The 26,329-nt window shown below is 37.1% G+C and overlaps 1 protein-coding gene across 5 annotated transcripts in view; it reads left to right on the top strand.

Moving 5' to 3' along the window:
• The window catches only part of LOC122804909 (integrin beta-2-like), a 1,526,426-nt gene that overhangs the window by 1,247,555 nt on the left and 252,542 nt on the right, over positions 1-26,329 (top strand). The window lies entirely within an intron of this gene.

Here is a 26,329-nt window from a genome sequence, read left to right as displayed (position 1 = left end):
TTTTCAGTTCCATTCTAGTGATGTGTATAAACTGGTAGAGTGATTCACTAATATCAGGGTGCTCAGCCATGGCAGTATATCTGCAACTGCTACAGTAGCCTTAGTAAAAGTAAAGAAAATTCTATATCTTTCCAGATAATGATCAATTTATAAACTGCAGTGTTATATGTAACTGGGTTTATTAAAAAAAATGCATGTGCAGCTACAGCTAGGCTATAATAGTCAGTCCCATTTTATTGTTTTCCATTTTGAGAGAGCTGGTTAGAGAACATGTCTATGACATCCATATTTGCAATCAAAATAATGCAAAGCATGTTACGCAGAAGGGTTATGAACACTCTTTTGTTTTTCTAGTTATACAGCAATTTGATATTAGTATGAAAATGGGTGACTTCATTAATTTAACTGAGAGAAATGACTTGAAATGGATCCTTAAACTTCAAGCAGATTGAGGCTTTGGGTTGAATGAGGGAGTATCTCTGAAACCGCACCTTCAATCATACCCTCTCACTAGGTGATTGGATGTAGGGTTTTGTTTATGTATTTCCAATACTAGGAACTGGATGGTGTACCAATGTAATATCTGATATGTTTTATTCTTGGAAATTAAGATTTTTAATGACAAGTGACATTTGGTACAGGGTTTTACTGACTTGGAACATTGGTCTGACATGTTTTTAGTTTATATATATATATATATATATATATATATATATATATATATATATATATAAAATAAAAAACGTCAATGACTACAGAAAAACAGATGAGGCAGGAATGTGTTTTAGCACTTTCATTCTTAATTGTGCAAGAACTTCATTAGAAACTAAATAAAAAGTAGTACAAACACAATATATAAACAGTAAGCAACAAGCAGCAGCCATAAAACTGGAAATAACCTATGGGAGCCCTGTGAATGAAATAATTATTAGTGTCACTACAAAATAAAATACAATGCAAGGGACCTAAGTCAGCCAGCACAGAGCACACTTCAAATTCAAATGTTCATTTAACCCTGGGGCAGCCTCTGCATTCAGCAAGACCTGCCACTTTTATTCTCTCAGTTCAAAAAAAGTGTTACAATCTCTAAAGAAAACATTAAGCTGTTCAAGCACTAAAAACTTAAATGAGGTGAAATATTTACACAAAACACTATGTTTTGCCAAAGCATTATTCATATCATTGTGTCTCACTGCTCCTAGATGATCTTTCATTCTATCTGATAATTTTCTGTAAGTTTTACCAATGTAAAATGATTCACAGGAGGAGCATACACCTGGATACACTACATTGCAACTGTAGCAGTTAAAATAATATTTAAATGAAACTTTGTAGTTACAATGTTTAAAAATGTATTCTGTGCCCTTGTAGATATATTTGCAAACAATGCAGTTGTTACAGGAAAACATGCCAGGTGGAAGAGTAGTGTCATGTAAGATCTCAGTGAAGAAAGGAGTGTCATTCCTTTCAAAGGACTGCTTTAATGTCTTAGACCTTTTACAAGCAAATGTCAGTCTTTCACCTAGAGATGAAACAATATCTCTATTGGAAGTTACAGTGCCCCAGTTCTTGTTGACAATGCTTTTGATAGCAGTCATATCTCTACAAATAGGCACTGGAAAACTTAATGTCCTGTCTGTACTTCAGCTTTGCCCTTTGGCTGAAAACCAAATGCAATGGTAGGTCTAAAGAGTGTCTGGCTAAGCATATCTCTGCAGAGACTGAGTCAATTAACTTCTCTGGTTAATTACTGTTCAGAAACATCGTTTTTAGCACCTGTGATTCTTGCTGGAAGTTACTATCTTCACTTACTAATCTTGAAAACCTGACATACCGTCCCTTAATCACATTCCTTTTCATAAAGGCTGGGTATTGGCTAGAGAAATCCAGGAAATTGTTGCAATACGTTTCCTTATGAAATACATTGGACTGCAGTATGCCTGTGGTGGCATCGAGCAAGATTTGTGTGTCTAAGAAGTTAACTCCAGTGCCAAACCCAGAAATGACAACTCTGAGGAATCCAATACTTTCTGTCATGCTGTTTACAATCACAGTGACTTCTTCATCTGTTACCCCCCCACAAAAAAATATATCATCAATACATCTTCTGTACAACGTGACACACTGAAAATCTGAAACATGTCTTAAGGAATGTAGTTGCCAAGCTGCCAACACTAAATTTGCATAGGCTGGGGCCATCTTTGACCCGATAGCCACTCCTTTTACCTGTTGAAAAATTCTCACATTAAAATGGAAAAAATTATTTTGGAGTACTGTAGGAATAAGGTCACAAATCATTCCACTCTTAATATCTGAGAAGGAGGTATGTCTAGAAAAAACCTGATTGACTAGACTAATCCCTTCTTTGTTTGGGATGTTGGTATACAATGCTTCAATAGCTAGTGTTACCAGTTTGAAAACAGACACATTGTCATTGAGCAAAAATAGTTCATGTAAAAAGGCAGCCCACAACATTTTTTTGTTTTGTTTTGTTTTTGTGGAAAAGAATAATATTTGATAAGTACCTGTGACAAAATAAAATTTTATATTTGTGAGTAAATGGAATATGATGCAAAAATGTGAATTGAAATGTTATAAATGTAATAAAACTAGATATTTATGGATGGATTGCAAAAATTAAAATAATATTAAGGAAAAGAAAGAGAGACAGAGAAAAATTAAACAAAAAGAAGACATTTTAGTAGTAGTATAAATAGAAGAAAAACTAGATTAGGAAAAAATAATAAAGAGGACATAAAAGAAGGTTCTGAAATGATGAAGCAGACATAAACTTGGAGGTAGTAAAATGGAAAAATATTCTATTGGTAAAGGTCAGAAAAAGAAAATCTAAATGGATGAGTGTGAAAGCAAAAAGAAAGGAAGTGGATGAAAAATAAAATATAGTGATAGATATTAGAGCTTGGTGCAATGTATAAGATGTTTGACTCACAGACACAAGTAACAGTGTTTGATTCTCACCTCTGGGAAGGAAACTGGTTAGGTTTAGAATTGCTTATTAGGAAAGCTTGCCCAGTAATTAGGTATGAACTTATGAAATCATGAATCTAAGGAAAATGGAAAATGAAAATTTTAGAGTATTTTCTATAAATGTGAATAGTATTAAGACTGTAAGAAGAATAGGAATAAGAATAATACATGTGATTCTAGATGTAATTATATTAGAAGACATAATATTTTTAACAAATGAAGAAAGATTAAAAACAGAGAAACTATGGGGAGGAAAGATAATTTGGGAAATGAAAGATATTCTTTTATAGCCATATTCTCTAAAAATACCATAAAGACATTAGCTTTAACTTTAGCAAGACTGAGATTAACCATTGTAGATTTAAAATACAAACAACAGGTATGTAGAATTATAACATTATATGCTTATACTAATTGCAAAGAAAAGGAAAGTATATTTCATCAGATTTTAGACTATTCTGAGATAAATATGAATATTATAATGGGAGACTTTGTGATTTAAAAGGAAAATTTAAAAAGAAAGGAAATGATATAAGAAAAATGTTAGAAGTTGTAAGATATAGTAAGTTAAAACTTTGGGACAAAAATTCATGGACTTATAAAAGGATATGCATAGAATTGAAATAGATTATTTTATAGTATCAGAAGGTTTAGTTATAGGAGAAGGGGAGGCAGTTGTAACAGGATTTTCTGATCATCTTGCATATGGCTAGAGATGAAAACAAGGAATATATAAGAACAGGCAAAGGAATAAAAAGCACAAATGCAAAAGCATGTAATGTAGAAGGAAAGAGATTACTAATACAGTTATGGAAAGATCATATTACTGAGACATTTTATAAAAACTGGTCTGAATGGTGGATGATACTTAAGGAAAAATATAAAAAAATGTTTTTTTTACAGTGGCAATATGATATCAGAAAAGCAGGGAAAGGAAACTATAAAAGAACATATAACAATGCATTGGAAGATCTAGAACATAATGATAGAAACTATTTTGACAAAGAAAATAATTTCATGAAAGAAATCAAGAAAAAAATCAAGAATTGTTATATAAGCAAAGATATTTTTTAAAAGGAAGAAGATAAGTATTGAGTTACTTAAGCAAATTAGTAAAGGAAGATGGTAGTGTAATAAGAGAAATGGAAAGGACTCAGGAAAAGGTTATGAATAATATAATACAATATATGCAAGAAATGTTTAAAGAAAAAAAGAAGGTAGTGAAAAAACATGAACAGTAAAAAAAAAGTTAACAGAAAAAGAAAATAAAGAGTTGGAAAAGGAGATTTCTTTAAATGAGCTAGATAAAGTATTAGGACAAGTAAATATAGATCCGGCTGTAGGGGGTATGAAATGTATAAAAACTTAAGGGACTGGCAATAAAAATTTTTTAAAGATTTTGAATAAATGGTTAAATGAAGATTTTATGTATAAAGAATTATATAGTGGAATACTTAAATTCATATGGAAGAAGGAAGATGTAATACAATTAAAAACTGGAGGCCAATACTGAATAATAATGATTATAAGATCTTTATGAAAATAATTCAAAAGAGATATGAAACTAAAATGAAAAATATTATGGAAGATAGTATGTATAGTACAAATGGGAAGGGTTGCCGAGAATTATTAATGATAGAGAAATTGTGGAAGATATTATGAACAGAAAAGAAGAAGCAAAAATCATGACAGGAGACATTAATAAGGCATTTGACACAAGTGAACATGAAATCTTATGGGTAATAATGACAGAATATAATTTAAGTGAGAAAGTTGGAAAATTATGTATGTCAGTGTATAGTAATAATAAAGTAAAAATAGTTGCAAATAGCTGTTTAAGCCAAGAGGTACAGATGAAGAGTGGAGTAAGGCAGGGATGTCCAATAAGTTTTATACTCTTTGTATTAGTTATGAATGTGATAGTGTATGAAATAAATTACAAAATGAAGAAGGTGGGGTATATAACACCTGAAGGAATAAGAATTCTAGTTTTGTTAACATTATGCATATCACATTATAAGAATTACAAAAAACAAAATTTGGATAAAAGAAGTAAACATTTATACAAATGAGTGGCTAGAGATTATACAGATGGCTTTAAACAAGGAGAAAAGTAAAATTCTGTGTTAGGTATAAAATTCTACAAGAAAAATCTAGCTCAGCTAGAATTTCCACTGGGTGATTCCTTAAACATCTTGTATTAGAGGCACATGGGATATATGCAAATGACCTTTAAGAACATCAAGTGTTTCGGGTATATGGCAATTCTGAATGCTCATGACTTCTTTTTAAGTCATTTAATGGAGAAATTAAGACCAATAAAGTTAAACCCCACTAGCTGTGGACATGATGTTCTTAAGGGCCACGGTTTTTACTGATTGTTTTTTTTCTGTGTGACATTTGTACTCATTGTTTTGGTTTGTTAGTTGGGATATTTTGCAGATACCCTAATGGTAATGGACATCAGCTGAGTAAAACAGCCCTGTGTTTCTAATGGTTAGCCAAACAATCCACTTGTGCTGTGCTGATGAGGCCATAACAAGGCAGAAACATGCATATCTACAGCTAGTCGGGTTTGGCTTTATTGACCTGAATTTGTCCATTAAATGACTTAAAAAGAAAAAAGTCATGGGTATTCAGAACTGCCATTTACCTAAAACACCTGATGTTCTTAAGGATCATTTACATATATCTCATGTGCCTCTAATACAAGAGGTTTAAGGAATCATACAGTGGAAATTCTAGCTGGGCTGATTTTTATTGTAGTTTTTACTAATTAGGTATACAATTCAGGAATAAAGATGTAAGTAGAATTAAATGGGAAAAACAACAACAGAAATAAAACAAGCATGCCTTTTCTGCAGAACATGTAAATTATCATTCAAAAAAGGCTTATCTGATAAATTCAGTACTGGTGGAAAAAATAGCATTCTTAGCAAGTGTGTTTATGTTGCCAACTGTATTTAAAAAGGAATTATTGCAGATATTTTTTTTTCATTTATATGAGGTTCTAGATTAAACCTAGTAAAAAGAGAAGTTTTGTATGTAAATAAAGAAGAAGGGTGTTTAGTTTTAATTAACCCAGTGGTATACACTGGTTCATTAAATTTGTACAAAGTGTTAAAGTGGATAAATGAAAAAGATTAGAGACTGGTAGTAAAACTGTATAAATATAAGTGTGATAAATTTTGGGGTATGGTAAAAAGCAGAAAAAAGTGTATAAATGAAGAAATAAAATGTTACCAAGAAAAGTATTTTTGTGGAAAATAAAAAGTGATGATATAGAAAAAGATAGAAAAGTATGGAACGATAAAACATCACTAGGGGATCCAGTGTCTGTCAGCCTGGGATGACATGCTCGACAAGCCACATTGTTTCGCTAGGGACGGCTTGCACCTGTCACCACTGGGCTTTCGGATATTGGCAAAGGCTCTTGCCACCCCCACAGTGCCTTTTTTAGGCAAGGCTCAAAAGTCAAACCCACCCCCATAGACAGCACAAGGAACAAGAAACTAAGGGTAATGCTGCTAAATGCCAGAAGTCTTAACCTCAAGATGCACACACTTGAAGCTCTCCTCAGTATGGAGAACATCGATATCTGTGCAGTGACAGAAACCTGGTTCAAGGCTCCAGAGAGCACCCCAGCACTATCAGGCTATACCTCATATCATGCTTTTCGGCCCCAAAACCCAGACCGAACCACAAAAGGAGGGGGAGTTTCCATATTTATCAAGGATATCCACACCTCCAGGTTAGTGGCATTGCACGAAGTATCAGAGACCATCCATGTGCAACTAACAGTGGGCAAGACTGCTTTTCAGTTTATAGCATCCTACAGACCACCCTCTCAAAGTCTGGAATCCCACTCGGCTTTTCTGAAAACATTGGAGAACATGAAGATCTCTCCGAACACCATTATATTGGGTGACTTCAACTACCCAAACATTGACTGGGAGCACTACTCAAGCCTCAGCACCTTAGCCCAAAGGTTCCTGGAAATTATAAACTCAAATGCTATGGAACAACTAGTCACCACTCCCACAAGAGGGGACAACATATTAGACCTGATCATTACCAACATGGGGACTCTATGCTCCACACCAGAAGTATATCCCTCATTGGTAAGATCAGACCATAAATTAATTTCACTGGATGTCCACATCCCGACCCCACCCCCAGCCCAGAAAACCACAGTGAAAAACTTCTCAAAAGTGAACTTCTCACTTCTCAAAACCAAAGTGGAATCCTTCAAGGCCCCAGGGCCAGTGGAAACTATGGCCCAAACTGGAGAATCCTATATAAATGCATTCTACGGACATCTCCAGGAATGCATGGATCATGCTATCCCAAACAACACCAAGACCCAATCATCCAAAGGCAGGCGTCCAGTCTGGTGGACCCCTGCCATAAATAAACTGTACAACAGAAGGAGGAAGCTACTACATGATAGAGCAAAATCCCTAATAGGGAAGGCATCTCTGATCAGTACTAGCAAAAAATTACGATCCCTCATAAAATCCTCCAAGGCCAGCTTCGAGAGAAAAATTGCACAGGACACCAAAGACAATCATAAGGTTTTTTTCAGTTATGTTAGAAACCTGGGATGCAACTCCCAGACTTGTTCTGAGTTGATTCTAAATTACAAAAAATACACTGAACCCACAGACATCGCCAATATCCTGGCAGACAGGTTCAGTGCAAACTTCTCCACCCCCCCCCGAAAAGAGCAAGTATCTATCCCAGCAGAGGGCTGCCTCCCAAACATCTCTGATGCTCAGGTGAAGGCTGCCCTCTCCAAAGCAAAAAACACTGCTTCCATGGGACCAGATGGCGTCCCAGGTTGCGTCCTACATGAACTCCAAGAGGAACTAATCCCTCAAATAAAACAGCTATACAATCTCAGCCTCACTACAGGATATGTGCCCACAGAATGGCGTACAGCAACAGTGGTCCCACTCCACAAAGGTGGAGCTTCTACCGACCCTGGAAGCTATCGCCCATAAGCCTGACTAGCTTAGTCTGCAAGGCTATGGAGAGGATCATCATGGAGCTCATAAACAAAGACATTGGGTTCCTACAGACACTAGATCCTACCCAGTTCGGCTTTGTCAAGGGCAGATCCTGCCTTTTGAACCTGGTTGACTTCTTCAAAACAGTCACCAAAGCCATAGATGAAGGGAAGGTAGTCCACACAGCCTATCTGGACCTTGCAAAGGCATTTGACACAATACCCCACTCGGGCATCATAGATAAGCTATCCAGCTTAAATATAAACCCCTATGTCACAAGATGGGTCGCAAACTGGCTCAAAGACAGAACCCACAGAGTGAGAGTTGCTGGAGCCATGTCCGACTCAAAACCGGTCACAAGTGGTGTCCCACAGGGTTCTGTCCTGGGACCACTCTTGTTTGGTATATACTTTTCCGAGGTACAGGCAAACGTGGAGGACTATGGCTCACCAAGTTCGCAGACAACTGCAAACTGGGCGCCATAATCAACTCTCCAGCTGACACAAACATCCTTCAAAAAGGTCTCACAGAGACAGATAACTGGTGCCAGCGCCATGGTTTAAAGCTAAATGCCAAAAAATGTATAGTCATACCCTTTGGCAAAAACAATGTGCCCACAAATTACCACATAGGCGGAAACCCATTAAGTACAGAGAAAGTTATTAGGGACCTGGGGACCCAAGTTGATAGCAATCTCTCCTTTGAAAACCACATTGCCAAAGTGGTTAGAAAGACCTTCTACATAGCCCACATCATCACAAAGGGTTTCACATCTAGATCAAGAGAGGTAATCGTGCCCCTTTATTCATCCCTCATCAGGCCCATCATAGAATACAATGCCCCTTTTGGGATGTACCTTACCTGACACCTGCAGCAATTAGAAAGACCCCAAAAGTATCTCACCAAGAGGATCAAGGGTCTCAAACAGATGCCATATGCTGCTCGGTTAAAGAAACTCCAGCTCTACTCAGTTGCATACCACCTACTTCGAGGCAATCTATGCCTGACATACAAAGCTATATCAAATCCAGAATTAATGGACATGCTCCACCTCAGTAAATCTAAATCCCTTAGAGCCACACGCTCGAGGGACTTGAACCTCAGCACAGAAATAAATAGAACTTGCTGGAGGGACAGGTTCATAACCCAGAGGCTCCCTTCGCTCTGGAATAGAATTCCAGTTCATGTGAGGCAGAGCACCTCACTGAATCTCTTCAAGAAGAATCTCGATAGGTGGATGGGGGATCATAGGTTTGTCCCAGGGATTACTCCTGTGTCACTATTAGAAAGAGGCACAGTAAACTAAACCTTAAAAAGGGCACAGTATACTCAAATCAAGGGGTGGCGTAAGACATACAGAATCGGGCTAGGCTTATAATTACCCCAGGGCAGATAGCCTAGTATGAACCTATGAACCTATGAACTATGTGAAACCATGGGAATATCTAACAGATGAAAAAAATGAAGCTATAAAAATAAGAAAGCAAATGGTGTAATCAGAAGGTAGAATGTCGGGATTTTTTGTGGAGACTAGTAATAGATAAATTGACAGTAAAGTGAAATATGCCATATAAAAAGAAAAGTGATAGAATATGTTTACATTGTCAAGAATATAATATGTATAGGTAATATGGAATGAAAGAATAAATGAAATTATGTTTAATAGTAAATGGATTTTAGCAACAATATTAAGTAAAATCAGATAGTGGTTATAAAAAAAAATAGTGGGAGTCTTATAGGGATGAAATGTTAGCATGACTGTAAAAGGAAATTATGAATATGTGTAAACATATTTGTATATTTATATATTTTACATATGTAAATATCTGTATATATGTAAATATGTTGTAAATAAGAGTGATTTTTGTATATAAATAAAGGACCCCTACAATTTTTGATAGGTGCCTTGAGATCTTTTACATCCACCTAAGCTACCATCAAATCAAGCAGATGGAGCCTCGGTTTAACATCTCATCTGAAGGACAACACACCTATTATACCATGACCCCCCCCAAAACGTGCACGCTGATTGGCCAACGTGCACATTGTAAATCGAGTTATACTAATGGAAAAAGGTCCAGTCGCCCGGACTTTTTCCATTAGTATAACTCTACTAAACACTGTTCGCTATGTTAAATGGGTTTAACATAGCGAGACAGCTTTAAAATAAGCAACGGAGATCTCTGTTGCTTATTTTAAAGCTGTCTCGCTATGCTAAACCCATTTAACATAGCGAGACAGGTTTAAAAAAAAAAGCAACGGAGAAAGCAAGATCTCCGTTGCTTTTTTACTGTTTTGCTATGTTAAATGGGTTTAACATAGCGAGACAGTTTTAAAATAAGCAACAGACATCTCCGTTGCTTATTTTAAAACTGTCTCACTATGTTAAACCCATTTAACATAGTGAAAACAGTAAAAAAAAAAGCAACGGAGATCTTGCTTTCTCCGTTGCTTTTGCCCACAGCTCTGATGTACTGCACAGGCGCAGTACATCAGAACTGCCGCGGATGCCAGACATCTGCGGAAGGGCAGTAAACAGGCATTATACTATGCCATTATTTAAGAAAAGTAATAGTTTCTTTTCTTAAATAATGTCATGGTATAATAGCAATAACCCACTTCTGGGTGTGGGTAATGCTGTATTTACCCACGGTTGGCTTTGTTTGGTCCCGAGCCAACCGTGGGTAAATCCAGCATTACCCACACCCAGGCGTGGGTTATTGCTATAGGATTGGAGCATTCCCCTTATGCTGCACTGCAGTGTCAGCAATTGATCTACCTGGTGGGGAATACAACCCGCAATCTGCTGTACCAAAAGTGAGTGTATTAACTGTTGCACTACTGACACTGCTGTTAATCTCATTGACTTTTACAGTGTGTTAAAATTTTCTCTTATTTAAAGTACAACTTTCAGAGAAATTCACAGGGATGTTAGACTGAAAATTACGTACTGGAAAAAACAATCATGAAAAATGGTAAAAATTCTGAGAGTTGCTGAAGAGTAAAATATGAAAAGGTATGGTCTAATGATGTCATACTGTAAAACTAATGAGACAAGTGGCTTACATTTAATTAACTTAATGGCATTCATTTTTATGAATTACACTTCCATGATGTTTATTAGTAATTATAAGTGAAATTTCTAGATATTGTAATACTCCTGTTCCATTCTTTAGTTCTTTTAAATATTAGTAGACCAACAGATTAAAAAAAAAACAAATACATCATTAGATAATGGTAATAATGTTAGTAACAAATAGAAGGAAAACACAACATGTTAGTAATCTGGCTAAAAATATAAAGTATGAAAAAATCATTCAATTCTTCCAATACAAAGGCAGTCAAAAGTCTAGAACTAGAGGCATATTTTATATTTAATGTCCCAAAATTTTAAACTTTATGAGTATCTGGTTGCAAGTGAAGTAAAATGTAAATTATAGTGGCACTGGTTATGGGTGCAATTAAAATCTGAGATAAAAAATAACTGATTAGCTTGGACAGTTACAGTTTTTGTTTGCTATGCAACTAAAGTATTCTATAAATTTAAGAGGCTTTCATTTACTATGAATGTTTTTACTTCATCTTTGGAAAAAAGTTCCTCTAATCTAACCATTGATGATGATTATATGGACTTGTACATGTGAACTTGCACTTGAAAATGAAGTAATGGATGATACGGCAAAGCAATTTAATTTAAAAATTTGTTTACTGCAGGATACATATAGAATAATTTTCTGATCTTTGACTTTTCAAGCAATATATAAATCTCATGAAAATAAAAGGGTATGAAGCTGCAAAATATTCTGCACACATTTTAAGCAGAAATGAAATTCCACAAGTGATTACATGAAAAACAAGAGTATATTTTTATATCACACTTTGGTACTAGACATGTGGAACTAAATTATTAAAATTCAGATGTTGTCATGTAGTGTGTTCAATGTCCTAAAAGTCTAAGTGCATGTGATGTCAACAGACGGTGTCATGTTTCTGCAGTTGCTGCCATCTTAGCAAACAACATGGTAGTTTACTAACCAACTTGTGCATATGTCTAGTTACTTATGCTGTTGGTGTCTAAAATTAGTCTATGAAAACTCCAAGTGTCTTGAAAAGACATGGTGTCATAGCAGCATTGTAGAAATCACCACAGCAGTAACGTTTAGGCAATTTTAGTATTTCAAATGATCAGTCAATAAAATGCCAAGGAAGACTAATTCTCTGTCAGAATAGAGACGTTCAGGATTTAAAAAATGTCACAAACTTGCTTTCCAGGAGCATTTCTAATTTTTAGGCAACAACTTGACTGTAAATATTCACATAAACACTATCTTATTTGTGTTGACTCCCATCCAACGTACCCTTTAGTTATTACAATCAATAATATGTCATCTCAGATTATAACAACATTATTGAGGTCAATTTTTCTAAAGAATATATCCTTAAAATACATATCACATATAATGATTTGCAGTTGGAGCCAAGTTCATCATTTTTTCACAGCACTGAGAGTTCCAGCACATCACATCTTCACCAGGATTCCCTCAAATAAATGGTGGAGCTGAGAGAGTTATTCAAACTGTAATGAGTATAATGAGAAAATGCATTGCCATCTCTGTGAAGGACTGTTATCCTGCACTTCTCCACTTCATCCCACAGGACTTTCACCATGCCAGTTTTTGATGGAATGGAGAATGAGAAGAAAGTTACAGCATCTTGTCTTCTACTCCAGCCATAACAAATGCCAGGTATATAAAAATATATTACTGGGGTGAGGGACATGTCATAAAGGAAATAAATCTAATTATAAGTCTTTAACTCTTCCATGCTTATTTTGCAGAGATGCCTCTTGTGATAGGTTGGCATACTATTCAGAATTAGTTTCTCTGCCTTGTGCTAACTGAGTTCAAGAATAGGCATGGGCACTCCTGTGACAATGAAATGCATAAACAGGCAAAGAGAGAATGAATGAATGAATGAATGAATGAATGAATGAATGAATGAATGAATGAATGTTCATTACATAAAAGTGAAGCCACAAAGATATAATAAAAATCTTTTAAAAGGAGTGAGAAAGACCTTCTGAACTCCTGCAACCCCTTAATTAAATATACTCACCCCATGGTTATAACAAGCACTGTGCAAGATAAAATAAACTAAAAATAAACTGCATCATTTCATCACTACAAAGACATGCTCAGTTAGCCCCTGTTCCTTTTGAATATACACTCAGTCTTATTTACTGTTAAATTTGTCCTGGGTGCAAGCCTCTCCCTGCAGCATTTTAACATGCTATCACCAAAGATAGGGTTAGTTTGGGTCAATATACTATTTCTAGGTTATAATGCATTTTGCATTTACATGTATAAGTTAGCTACTGCACATTAACCACAATATAGCAGCTCCTCGGTGCACACTGCCTTCATCACAACCACATACTTTGTGAGTAACAGCACCTGCAAAAACAGAGAATGTTTACATAATTTGAGTGCATTACAGTGATGCATAAGCCACCCAGCTGGAAAGGTGTTTAAAGATTCATAGCATAACAGTGAATACAACAAAACTGCATCTAATAATATTAAACCTGCCAGATCTGCAAAAGAAATGTTGATTATATACTTTAGATGGCACAGAGACGTTGAACAGACATTATACAGCCTGATGTCAATGTCATTAGTTTTTCACTCCAGTTAGTCGGATGACTCACTTTTCTGACTACTTAGTATTTTTAAAGCTGCAATAGTTCCTACCTTCTGTGCAAATCATTTACATCTACACAAGTAAAACTGTACTGTAACTAATCTATTGCATATAGCACTGTTACAATCAAATAAGAACTGTTGCACTGACCCAAAGTAGGAAATGTACACAGTTATGAAATCTGGAAAGTTTCTTTAGTCATCTCCATACCTAGTGGAACAATTTACAAGTCTTTAGACATGTTAGTATTGCATTGCACTAGTTAATCATCATTCTAAGTGGCATTATCAGTATTACTTAACTGAGGTGGAGCTCTCAAATGTTTAAGTACAGACTTGGGACAATTCTCAGCTGCAACATAAGAAGACGTAAAAATAAAGTTATATGAAGACTTCATGACAAATTGGTCACTCCATGTTTCTGATAATTTAAGAATATCTCCAGGGAAGGTGGTCTAATGGTTAAGGTGTTTGCCTTACAAACACAAGGTGCAGGGTTTGAGTCTCACAAGGGATAATTGGCTGGGCTTACAATGGCTCACAATGGCAGTTAGCCTAGTACTAACCTATAAACCCTATGAACCTGAACTAGTAACTTTAATAAGTATGTATAGTTTCATCAGTACAACTGCATGTCATCTCCCTTGTACAACAAATGATCCATACCATTTACAATGAGCATCTATTGTGCTCTGAATTTGTAATTTATTCCCAAAATTCAGATCCAGCCTTATTCAGTTTCCCTTAGAGCTGGGAAACTCTACTCTGTTTTGCTATAGTATTACTTCTGTTGCATCTATCTTTTTTGCAGAAACTCTGTTACTGGTTATCTCTCAGGGCTAATAAAGAAAATAATGTAGGCAGTTTTGTTCTAAGCCTTCTCCTCCTCAATGGCTGAGTTGCTGAAATTCATGCACCTTGCATCAACATATTCCAGTACCCCAAGAGTGAAAAATAACTGTCTGCTTCACTAAATAAATCATTTTTTTAAATATAACTTTACACTCTGAATCAAATATTTAGCTTGTCATCAGATTATGTGTATCTTTGATTAGAACTAATGTAGCTGGACTCCCAATATCCAGCAGGAGATTTGAATTCTGGGCATGGGAATTGTGGACCATTGTTAGACATAATCTGGTGTACTTATACCATACCTGGCAAATATTTATTTCGCACATTGATCACTGTTCTAATTGAATTTTGCTCAAGATGAAATACTTCTGGATACCTCAAATAAAGAATAGCACAAAGTAGAACAATGAGATTATTGCACAGTGTTTAGTGCCATCGTGGATGCACTGAACACATCCAAAGACACCAGGATGTTTTCAGCATTAGCTTTTACTCCAGACTGATGAGTCTAATCCCTGTCAAATGATTCACAACCCAAACTACTTAACATGTTTAAGGTTATGTTGCAGCACATACTTAGTATGTATATAAAAAACATAACACTGAGGCCACAAACATAAAACAAAACAATCATTTTTAAAGGGGGGGGGGGGGCAAGCCCTCCTGTAACCTGAAAACCCTTTACTTGAATACACATATTCCATGATCATGCAATTATGGAAAAAGAACAAAGCCTCTAAAACAGAAAATCTGTTCCAGTACCCCACATGTGGAACTTTACTGCCTCAAACAACAAACTGGTCTGCATTTGCATTCCACAAGGCTAACAGTATCTATCAAGCAAAATATCAAAAGATTTCCACATACATAGACAGCAAACTTTTTTACTACATTAATACTGAAAAACACTGTCACACTGAACACTACAAATCACTGCTGAACACAGCAGAATTAATGGAAAATGCATCTTTGGTTACTGTTACATTTTCCTAATTGTATGCAGTCGGATATTCAAAGGTTAGCACCCTACCTAAAAACTGAATAACTATTACTAAAACCAAGTTAAAAACTGATTTACTCATCCCATCTGCAGATGGTCCAGAAAATAGATCATGCTCATATATACCTTGCTTTTTTAAAACTCAAAAAAGTCAGATAACATCATCTACAACTCAGGCTGAAATGCTTTGTACTGAGATGATCACCAAACCTCATATCAAACATCACTATTCCAATTACCTAGTACAAACATAAGCAAGCCCAGCAAAAATAAGGTCCTCAAAAATACCTTAACTGGATGTAAAATCAAATAAAAAGTTGTTTTAAAAAATACCTTAACACTGTAGGAGTACAGGAATCATGGCTGAAAGATAATCATTTCCCCTCCACATTTCTTCCAAAGAGATATAACTTGTTCTGAAATAAAAAAACAGGCAAAATCAGGTGAAGGAACAATGTCTTTGCTGAAGAAATTCCCTAAACTAAAGGCATTTATACATCATTGCAGCCAAATCCAGTATAAATTACAGTTACTCAAACTAAATAATAGTTTACTTCACTAACAGCAATCATATTAATCTAATCATAGCTGTAGCTTACGTCCCTCCCGCTTCAAACTGTACCCCTTTACAAAGTACAATAAAGATATACATTCAAATCTAATAGGTTCAATGTACATTTTTTAGATAAAACAAAATAATAAATAAGTCAATAAATAAATAATTTCATAAATTCCTACTACATTATACTCAACTAATTACAATCCCAGCTGTGTCAAAAAAGCTCCACCAGTAAATATTTAGTTCCTGGCATTAAACTACAAACACTGAATCATATACAATCTCCTCAACAACATTAGTGGCCATGTTCCTATACAACTTATCATATAAAACCCTAAAATTCAACACAGGACAATTACTAGCTGATGCTGTTCTGACCGCCCCCCCAAAAAAAATTTCCCACTGAGCTTTACAATGCAGATGAACTCCAATATATGAGATAAACTATCCAGCACCAGCTCTTAAAGCTCTTCAACACCACAGCAGTACGTATAACATACTTTCTTCCCTGGCCCTGGCCTAAAATAAGTAATGAATAATAGTAATGAATCATGTAGGATCTGAAAATGCTTTGGCCTTCACCTAGACCGCAGTACTTTCTCAGTCTGAGAGTGCTATGTAGTAGCATGATACTTGGTCTCAGAGAGGCCTTATCTATCTGTCTAACAAAAAAAAAAAAGGAAGTATCCCAAAATATGTTGGAAAATCATCAAATATGTTGTGTGCATTCACTCTAAAGCCCAGAGCAAAAACAGATGCAGCCTAGACAATTCAAAAACAAATTATGTCAGGAGACCAAGAAACTTGTATGTATTCCTATTCCTCAAATACCACAAGCCCAGCCCTGAACACCTTTCACCCTGCAGACCTCACAGATCCCTCAAAAAAGTCATAGACCAAATGTTTCACTCCACTATTCTGAACATCTTGAAAAGTGGGAAAAAAAGGCCATCCAAAATCACATTGCACTCTACTCTAAACTTTTTCATATGTTTTGCACCTCTTCAGACATACAGCACACATATTCAGGCTTTCCCCTAACCACTGACATAGTAACTCACCCCTTTAAACACTCCCTCATAATTTCTGCCCCAAAATCTACCATTTTTTAAGACTAATGCTCCATATCCATCCTTTACTTTCAAACAAATTCTCTACAGACAAATCTTCAAGTAAAACAACAAATATGGGCTACTCCTTAACTCAAAAAAAAAAAAACAAAACAAAACAAATTGGAATGTGGTCATAATACACTCACAGCAATCTGTTTAGGCACAGAAATAATTGACTCCACCATGGAGAATATCTGCTTAGCACGACACATATTTACAGGTGTAAAATGAACCTTTGGAAGTATCACTACTTCCCTTTTGGTGCAACAGCTTACAGCCTTTGATTTCAGCTTAAATACCATAACCTGGATCAAAATCTACCCCCACCATATGGTCTTTACTGTTCAGGGAGCTAGTCAACATTCTGTTATTGACAGCATGGCTCTATGGCACACAGGATGGAGTCCCGACTGAAACCCAGGTGACTGGATTTTGATTAGTGGCTCTGGTACTGAAGGTGCCAGGCAGAGAGGGGGTTTGAATGAATGGACATGGTCCACTGACCTCTAATTAAGGTTAGGGAAGTATGTATGCACTTGGGGGCACACAGGTGTGTAGTGTCCACACTAGAGACCAGGGAAACCACCAGTCATACTGAAAGGGAAGGAGTGGGCTGCTTGAGAGGAAATGCACTTTGCTGAAGCAAGGAGACACCCTTAGCTGTATCTCATTGCACACTGTCTCCTCTGTGCTAAATTGAGTACATGCAGGGGGATAAGGAAGTAAACAAAAAATCAAACCACCCTGGTGGTTGTTTGACTGATGGCCCCTTCTAGTCAAACCTCACCTCAGTTATGGGGAATAAATGGGCTGATTGGCTGGTAGGGGTGCTGATTACTGACAGGCCGTGGAACAAAGAAAAGGTAAATAAGAATATAAACCATGGCAAAGTCTCTGCAGGGGTTCCACAAGGATATGTGCTAGGTCCCATCCACTTGCATATATATTTATGGCATAACCAACTGTAAACCCCACTTAGTGATAACTCCATTTGCTAATGAAATAATTTATAAATTATTACTTATTTATAATTTATAATTATTATTAAAATGGCTCATTAATTTGGCCCAACACAGGCTGCTAGTTCAACCCGACTGCTTTATTGTATCAGTAACTGCCCAAATAACAATATCATGGCCAGAAGCAGATCTCTTTACCATTTTATGTTTTACAGTAATAGATGCCTATGAAGTTTACCATTTAAAAACAAGAAAAGAAAGTATCTTATAAAAATTGAGTTAAATGAAAAGGCATGAAGCTCACTCACAGACTGTAGTAATCCTGTGGTTTGGATTAGCCCCGCTCTACTCACCCTCAGGGGCTCGCTCTGCACCCCACCCTGCCCCCAAATTCCACCCGCCCCCCAGTAGTACTAAATTTATAATCACCTTGCCACTCCCCCTCATCACAAACAATCATCATTACCCCATTCATTTATTAGACCCAATCCTATTACTCAAACTCTCTCCAGTCTCTTACTCTAAACTAATTAATAACCCTCCCAAGTCTATTTTTAAACAAGCTTTATTTAAATATCCCTATAATGCCTCCACAAACCTTTGCCACTCCTCCAACGTCAAAGCGTTTTTACTGCCTAATACCCCCACTGATAATTCTCTATCTTCTCACAGCCTATGAATATCAATACCTCCCAGGCTCTCACTACCTCAGATCCAAAACCAGCACTACTAATCTACCAGTTAACCTTAATCAACTACTACCGCACCTCTCATCTAACTCTTCTAACACAAAAAATCAACATCCCTTTCAAGCCACATATATTAACCCTAGAACTAAATACTATCACAAACTCTTAATAAAACTCCAGAGACTCGCAATCAGATTACAACCTAACCTCATAATTGATGGGGACATTCACCCTAACCCAGGCCCAAGCCCACCCGATGTTACCAGCCCCACAAATAACACCCCTACTAGCCTGCAAAACCTAAACAAACCCTCCATCTCACTCCTAGTCTGTCACCTAAACATTAGAAGCATAAATAATAAAATTCATTACTTACATGCCCTCATGGATGTACATTCCTCTGATGTACTGTGTCTTTCCAAAACCCAGTTCAAACCTACTACTACTACTGATAATGAGGTTATACCCCCAGGTTATAATATATTAAGACTAGATTGCATCTGTAGGAAGGGGGGCGTAGTCATCTTGTATAAATCCACACTAGAGGTAACCAAATCTAGTACTCCACATGCCTTACTAACTGACAATGCAGAAATACTCATCACCAAGTTACAAATCAATAAACACATATTTATAAACATTGTGTGCACCTATATTCCTTCAGGTAACAACGCAGATACCCTGGAGAACATCCTACAATGGCTGTCCATTAATTGCCCCCAAGAAACTATTGTTCTCGGGGACTTTAATATCGACTGGAACACCTGTTCCTCGGACTTCCACACCACCCATATAAATTTGCATGGCTTCACCCAGGTCATATCTTCCTCCACTAGAATCAGTATGCCTAACAACAAAGAAAGTATCCTAGACTGGATTCTAATAAACAACCACCCCCATATATATAAAGCAGGCACCCTACCTGAGGACATTAGTGATCACATCCTCACCTGTATACTCAGGAAAAAAAAATGACATCCCTCAACTATCCACCTTCAAAACTATTAGGAGCAAGAAGTACTTTAATCAAACTAAATTCCAAAATGAACTTAACTCGTGACTGGACTGACTTAAAACTGCTTCCACTAGATGAAGCAGTCTCATACTTTAACTCTAAGTTTCTTGCTATCCTGGATAACAATGCTCCCAAATGTACTATCAGAACCAATAATAAAGTAGCACCATGGCTGACAAAAGATACTAAACAAAAAATCATATGCAGAAATAAAGCGTGGGCCTCCTGGAGAACCACTAAATCCCCAAAAGACCACCTTATATATAAACAACTCAGGAATGATACAAAGAAGTCTATTATGCTACACAAAAAACTACTACTGTAAACTGCAACAAAAACACCAAAATCATCCACAAAAATTTTGGTCTAGCATAAATAAACTTCTCCACCCAGGACAATCGTCTACCCCCACCCCCTTGACTACCCTCCAAAAACCTCCAAAAATTGTTGCTAACACCTTTAACAGTTTCTTTACAGAAACCGTTCAATCTCTTGCCAACAAACTAGCTCCCAATAGCTCATGTTCTACCAATCCCACACACAATAATCACACCCTCTTCAAATTTCAGCCAGTACCAACATCTTTTATTAGGTCACTACTCAAGAAATTGAAACCCACCACCCTATCAGCAGACCTACTACCCACAGAGCATCTCCAAAATGCCGCTGATTAAATAGTTTATCCCATTTCAATACTAATCAGTAGATCAATAGATCTATTGTTGAAGCTTATATCCCCTCTATCTGGAAAATCTCCCACATTATTCCTCTCCATAAAGGGGGAAATTCCACTGAACTATAGCCATCCTGTCATCCTTGGCTAAAATTATGGAAAAATGTATCCATAAACAATTCCTAGCCTACCTTAATCTGAACAATCTTTTAACCCCCTCCCAGCATGGATTTAGACCTTGCCATAGTACAACCTCTGCCCTTCTTTCCTTCTCTCACACAATAAATCAAAACTGTAATAACAACAAGCTCTCCTCATCCTTCTTCCTAGACCTTTCCAAGGCATTCGACATGGTAAACCACCAGCTACTCTTAGGGACACTAAGAACACTCTTCATAGATAACTTAGCAATTAGCTGGTTTCATTCCTATCTAAGTGGCAGACAACAAGCTGTACTATGGAAAGATAACTTATCTTCCCTATTACCAATCACCCTCGGAGTCCCCCAGGGGTCTATATTAGGCCCCCTCCTATTCTCCAACTTCATTAATGATCTGCATAAACTCATCCCAGATGCAACTTGTAATCAGTATGCAGATGAATCGACCCTAATCTGAGCTGCCCCTCCCCCACAGACTTACAATCTTTATCCCAAAACACCTTCAACAAAGTACAGAACTGGCTCACTGGTCACCGCCTACTATTAAACCCCAATAAAACTAAGCTGTTACTCTTCACCCCCACTCGCAAATTCCCTTTACCATCTCTCACCATAACATCTAACAATGGTACCATAATTTCCCCAGAACCAAGTACTAAACTACTAAATAATTATCAACAACCTTAAGTTTGATGCCCACATCGACAAAATTATTAAAACAGTTAATAAGAAACTAGGCTCTTTATATAAGATTAAACAATTCCTAACCCCATCTGCTAGGACTTTGATTGCCCATACGCATTTACTATCAACCTTTCTTTATGCCTCACCCATCTTCGCCAACCTAAGCAAATCTGAACTCAATAAACTTACTAGCTGCTACAATAATATTGCCAGATTTTCCACAGGATCAGATTATAGAACACATCACTGTCTAAACTTTAAATCACTCGGCTGGCTAGAACTACCCTACCAACTTTAATATAACCAATTAACAGTTGTTCACAAAGTTCTCTACCAACCAGACAGTACACCATACTGAAAAATATTATCACTCCCTACAGTAACCTAAAAACGCTCCACTCCTCCAACAGAATGCTAGTACAAACTGTTAAATCCAACAATTCAGCTGGTGAATCACTATTTACCAACTCTGTTGGCAAAACCTGGAACTTACTTCCTGTGGAACTTACTACAGTTCTCTCCTTAACCAATTCAAAACATCTCTTAAAAAAAACAAAAAATGCATTGGCTTTGTCCCCTGTATAAACCCTGACTAATCCCTACTCAAATACCAACTATAAATGAACACCTTATTACATGAAGACACTTTCATTGTATTACTCTGATTCATTAACTGATTAGAAACTGATTACATGTCTCCTACCTACTGGAAAGTACTAAAGTAAGGATGATAACTTGGCACAACCATGTACTACTAAATTGTATGTGAAATGTATGTGTTCTCCCTTAACAGTTAATAATTTCTAATATTTCCTGTGTGTATTCTAGAAAATTTTGAATATGTGTGTATCTGTTGTTGAACAAATGTCCATTTCTGTAATATTTCACTGTATGTATCCGTGTAATGTATGTCTTAAGCTTTTCTCCCCAGGCCTCCGCTGAAAATGGACCTATATCCAGTTGGACTTTCCTGGTTAACAAATGTAAAATAAATAACATTCACTGCACAGGCTTATCTAGTACCCATGTTCTGAAACAACTTCAGTTTCCCTTTAATAAACTAGGGAAATGTTTCTTAAATAACAGACTAAAATGTAAATAAAACAGCAATCATTTTATTTGGTGCCACTCAAAAATGTATAACTGTTCAGATCTCTACCCCTGACCTACCTGATGACAAGGTCTAACAAATACTTTATTAAAGATACCAAGGATTTCTTATATGCCTCATCCTCTCCTTTAAACAACATTTACAACAAAGTCAATTAACACTTGAGAGATGAATACAAGGCCTCAAATCATCTTATGTCACAAGTTTACAGACCACTTGCAATCAATACTTTTTCCCTGCTCCCTGCAGCTGCAAGGCCTGTTGCCCTTCTCCACTGTTTTTTGCAGAATTGTTTCACCTGTTCAATTCTCCTTGAATTAGACCAAACCTTAACTCATAAGTAACATACCTCTGAGCATGTCAGTACCTTTGAATGCTCAAGACTGCCTGTATCACTGATTGTTTTTGGTGGTCTCTTCTGCTCCTTCCTCCTTCTCAGCTCTGCCCACTCTGTTCGCCCTTTGGGCTCACTCCACTCCCCTACCCTGCCCAATTCCCACCCGCCCTCAGTGCCCTTAAACTTATAACCCCAAACCACACCTCCTCTAGCATTCAGCCTATCTGGGCAATCCCTACCCACCTCCTCATCCACCAATCCCTCCTGTTTCAACTACCCAGTACCCCCCTTATCTGTTCTTACCTCCCCCCATTCTTACTACCAAGGACCACACACCACTTTGCCTTCTTCTGATTCCTTCTCCCGTCTGCACATCCTCACTGCACACTATAACCTTACACTACCATGCAAATCAAACCTACACATATTCTACCATTAATTTGTCTTCCTTTCCTACTGCCTACTCTATCTTACCAGACTATCTGACTTTTCTTACTCCCTTCTCTATCATACAACTTCAATACATGCCTTAAAAGAATCTCACCTCTCAACTTATATCTCTCCTCACCTCTATTACTATAATGACTCTCCCCTCTTTACTAGAAAGATTCTTCCTGATATCTGTAATACAGTCCCAATCCCTCACAATCCATAGCTCTCCAGCTACCATGCTGTCAACTCCAACTCTAAAGAATCTAAAGACCTTGCCTCCCTCCTACTCCAACTAATCTCTATCCTCCTCTCTAGTGACATACATCCTAATCCTGGACCCTTAGACAACCATGCTTCTTACCCTAACTTGTATTACTCACCCTCTCACCATAAGTCTCTCCTTTTTGCTACTATTAACACCCAAAGTTTATGCAATAAACTTCCTACCCTTAATGACTGGCTATCCCATTACCACCCTGACACTCTATCACTGAAACATGGCTAAAGCCCACATAAAAAATTCCAAAATGACCTCTCCCAACTACAAGATCATAAGAAATGACAGAACTCTAAAGAAAGGTGGTGGAATAACCCTACTTTTCTCATCCTCCCTAACAGTGACACCCTATACCAAGGTTATACCCCAATTTGCAACAGCTGAACTAACCCTGGCCATCCTGAAGATTAATAACCATAAAAACATATGTATAGCTGCTCTTCATATTCCACCAGGAAATAACATCACCATTCTTGAAGATATGTTCTCTTGGTTCTCATCCAACATAAGCAATGAAGCCATACTCCTATGTGATGTAATTATAAACTGGACTTCTATTCAATCACGTACATCACCTCAGAATATAAACCTATACAACTACACATAAACCCTTACATGCACCTGGGGAATTTCTCCTATCTTTCTTCCTCACTCACCTATGGAATTCACTTCCCCCCACATTGGAATCACCCAAAACACTCTCGCTTCAAGACCATGCTCCATCTCCATCTCTCTTCTCATTGAGAATGCTCATGCTCTCACCCCACCTGACTCCCTCTATATCATTTCTGCTCCCCATCCTTTTTTCCCTCCTTTCTCATAACTCACCCTAGTGACTCCCTTCATTTAATTTCCACTCCCTCTCCCTTTTGCCTTTCTCATAACTCACCCTAGTGACGCCCTTCATTTCATTTCCTCTCCCTCTCCCTTCTGCCTTTCTCATAACTCACCCTAGTGACTCCCTTCATTTCATTTCCTCTCCCTCTCCCTTCTGCCTTTCTCATAACTCACCCCAGTGACTCCCTTCATTTCATTTCCACTCCCTCTCCCTTTCCTCCTTTCTCATAACTCACCCTAGTGACTCCCTTCATTCTATTTCCACTCCCTCTCCCTTTCCTCCTTTCTCATAACTCACCCTAGTGACTCCCTTTATTTCATTTCCATTCCCTCTCCCTTTCCTCCTTTCTCATAACTCACCGTAGTGACTCCCTTCATTTCATTTCCACTCCCTCTCCCTTTCCTCCTTTCTCATAACTCACCCTAGTGACTCCCTTCATTTCATTTCCACTCCCTCTCCCTTTTGCCTTTCTCATAACTCACCCTAGTGACTCCCTTCATTTCATTTCCACTCTCTCTTCCTTTCCTCCTTTCTCATAACTCACCCTAGTGACTCCCTTCATTTCATTATCACTCCCTCTCCCTTTCCTCCTTTCTCATAACTCACCCTAGTGACTCCCTTCATTTCATTATCACTCCCTCTCCCTTTCCTCCTTTCTCATAACTCACCCTAGTGACTCCCTTTATTTCATTTCCACTCCCTCTCCCTTTTTCCTTTCTCATAACTCACCCTAGTGACTCCCTTCATTTCATTTCCACTCCCTCTCCCTTTCCTCCTCTCTCATAACTCAGCCTAGTGACTCCCTTCATTTCATTTCCACTCTCTCTTCCTTTCCTCCTTTCTCATAACTCACCCTAGTGACTCCCTTCATTTCATTATCACTCCCTCTCCCTTTCCTCCTCTCTCATAACTCACCCTAGTGACTCCCTTCATTTCATTTCCTCTCCCTCTCCCTTTTTTTTGTTTCTTCTAACTCATTATAGTGACTCCCTTCATTTCATTTCCACTCCCTCTCCCTTTTTTCTTTTCTCATAACTCAGCCTGTTCACCTCTCACTGTTCTACTCTCTTGCTCTAATTCTTCCTCCCTCTCACCTCATGAAACTTTGAGTGCATAAGTGCCTGCACTCCAATTTATACTTATGTACTCCAAAATACTTGTTTTAATTTCATTCAATGCTTTGTTACAGCACCTTGCTCAAATGTTATTATTCTGTCTTCTATATTACTGTGTTTTTAGTAGTTTTGAAAATTGTACTGTACTTGACTTTGTTGATATTAGCTTTGTAATAATTGTATATGGAGCTTTTCTCCTCGGCCCTCCATTATAAATGGGCTCATTTTGGCCCAATGGACTTTCCCAGTTAACAAATTGCAAATAAATAAAATTATTAAATAAAATATTCTTATAATCAGAAAGGAATATGCCATTCCTATAACTACAACAATGTTTGTAGGGGAAAAAAAAGATACTCTGTTAAAACAACTTTTAGGAAAATCTGTCACTTTATCACACTTGCCCCTAGGATAAAGTATAATTGCAGTACACTCCAAAGCACTAAGTAGTTACCCGTTCCTGCCCAAGTCTGTTTTCTGCTAGCCAGTCTAACTTTTAAACATCTCCACCACAACTGCTGCCCTAGCCTCAAACGAAAGTAAAAATTAACTCAAACCATGTGATTGCCAGACAGGCAATTCCCTAACATTATGAAGACCTTACTTTGTAAGTCAATACTTGAAAAGAGTTTTCCCAAAATGTTCCAGCCAAATGGAACAAATTTCCATCAGACATAGGAAGAATTATATTATATTCACAGCTTGCAGTAAAACACATAAAACACATTAAAGACATCTGGAGATGTTCTTGTTTCATTACCAATGCCTAATGTGAGAGCCATTACTTAATACCTGCTGTTATTCCAAACAGCAATTT

Source organism: Protopterus annectens, chromosome 6.part0, assembly GCF_019279795.1.
Source record: "Protopterus annectens isolate FY-2018-M chromosome 6.part0, PAN1.0, whole genome shotgun sequence".
Lineage (NCBI taxonomy): Eukaryota > Metazoa > Chordata > Ceratodontiformes > Protopteridae > Protopterus > Protopterus annectens.
This window is presented reverse-complemented; position numbering and strand designations above follow the sequence as displayed.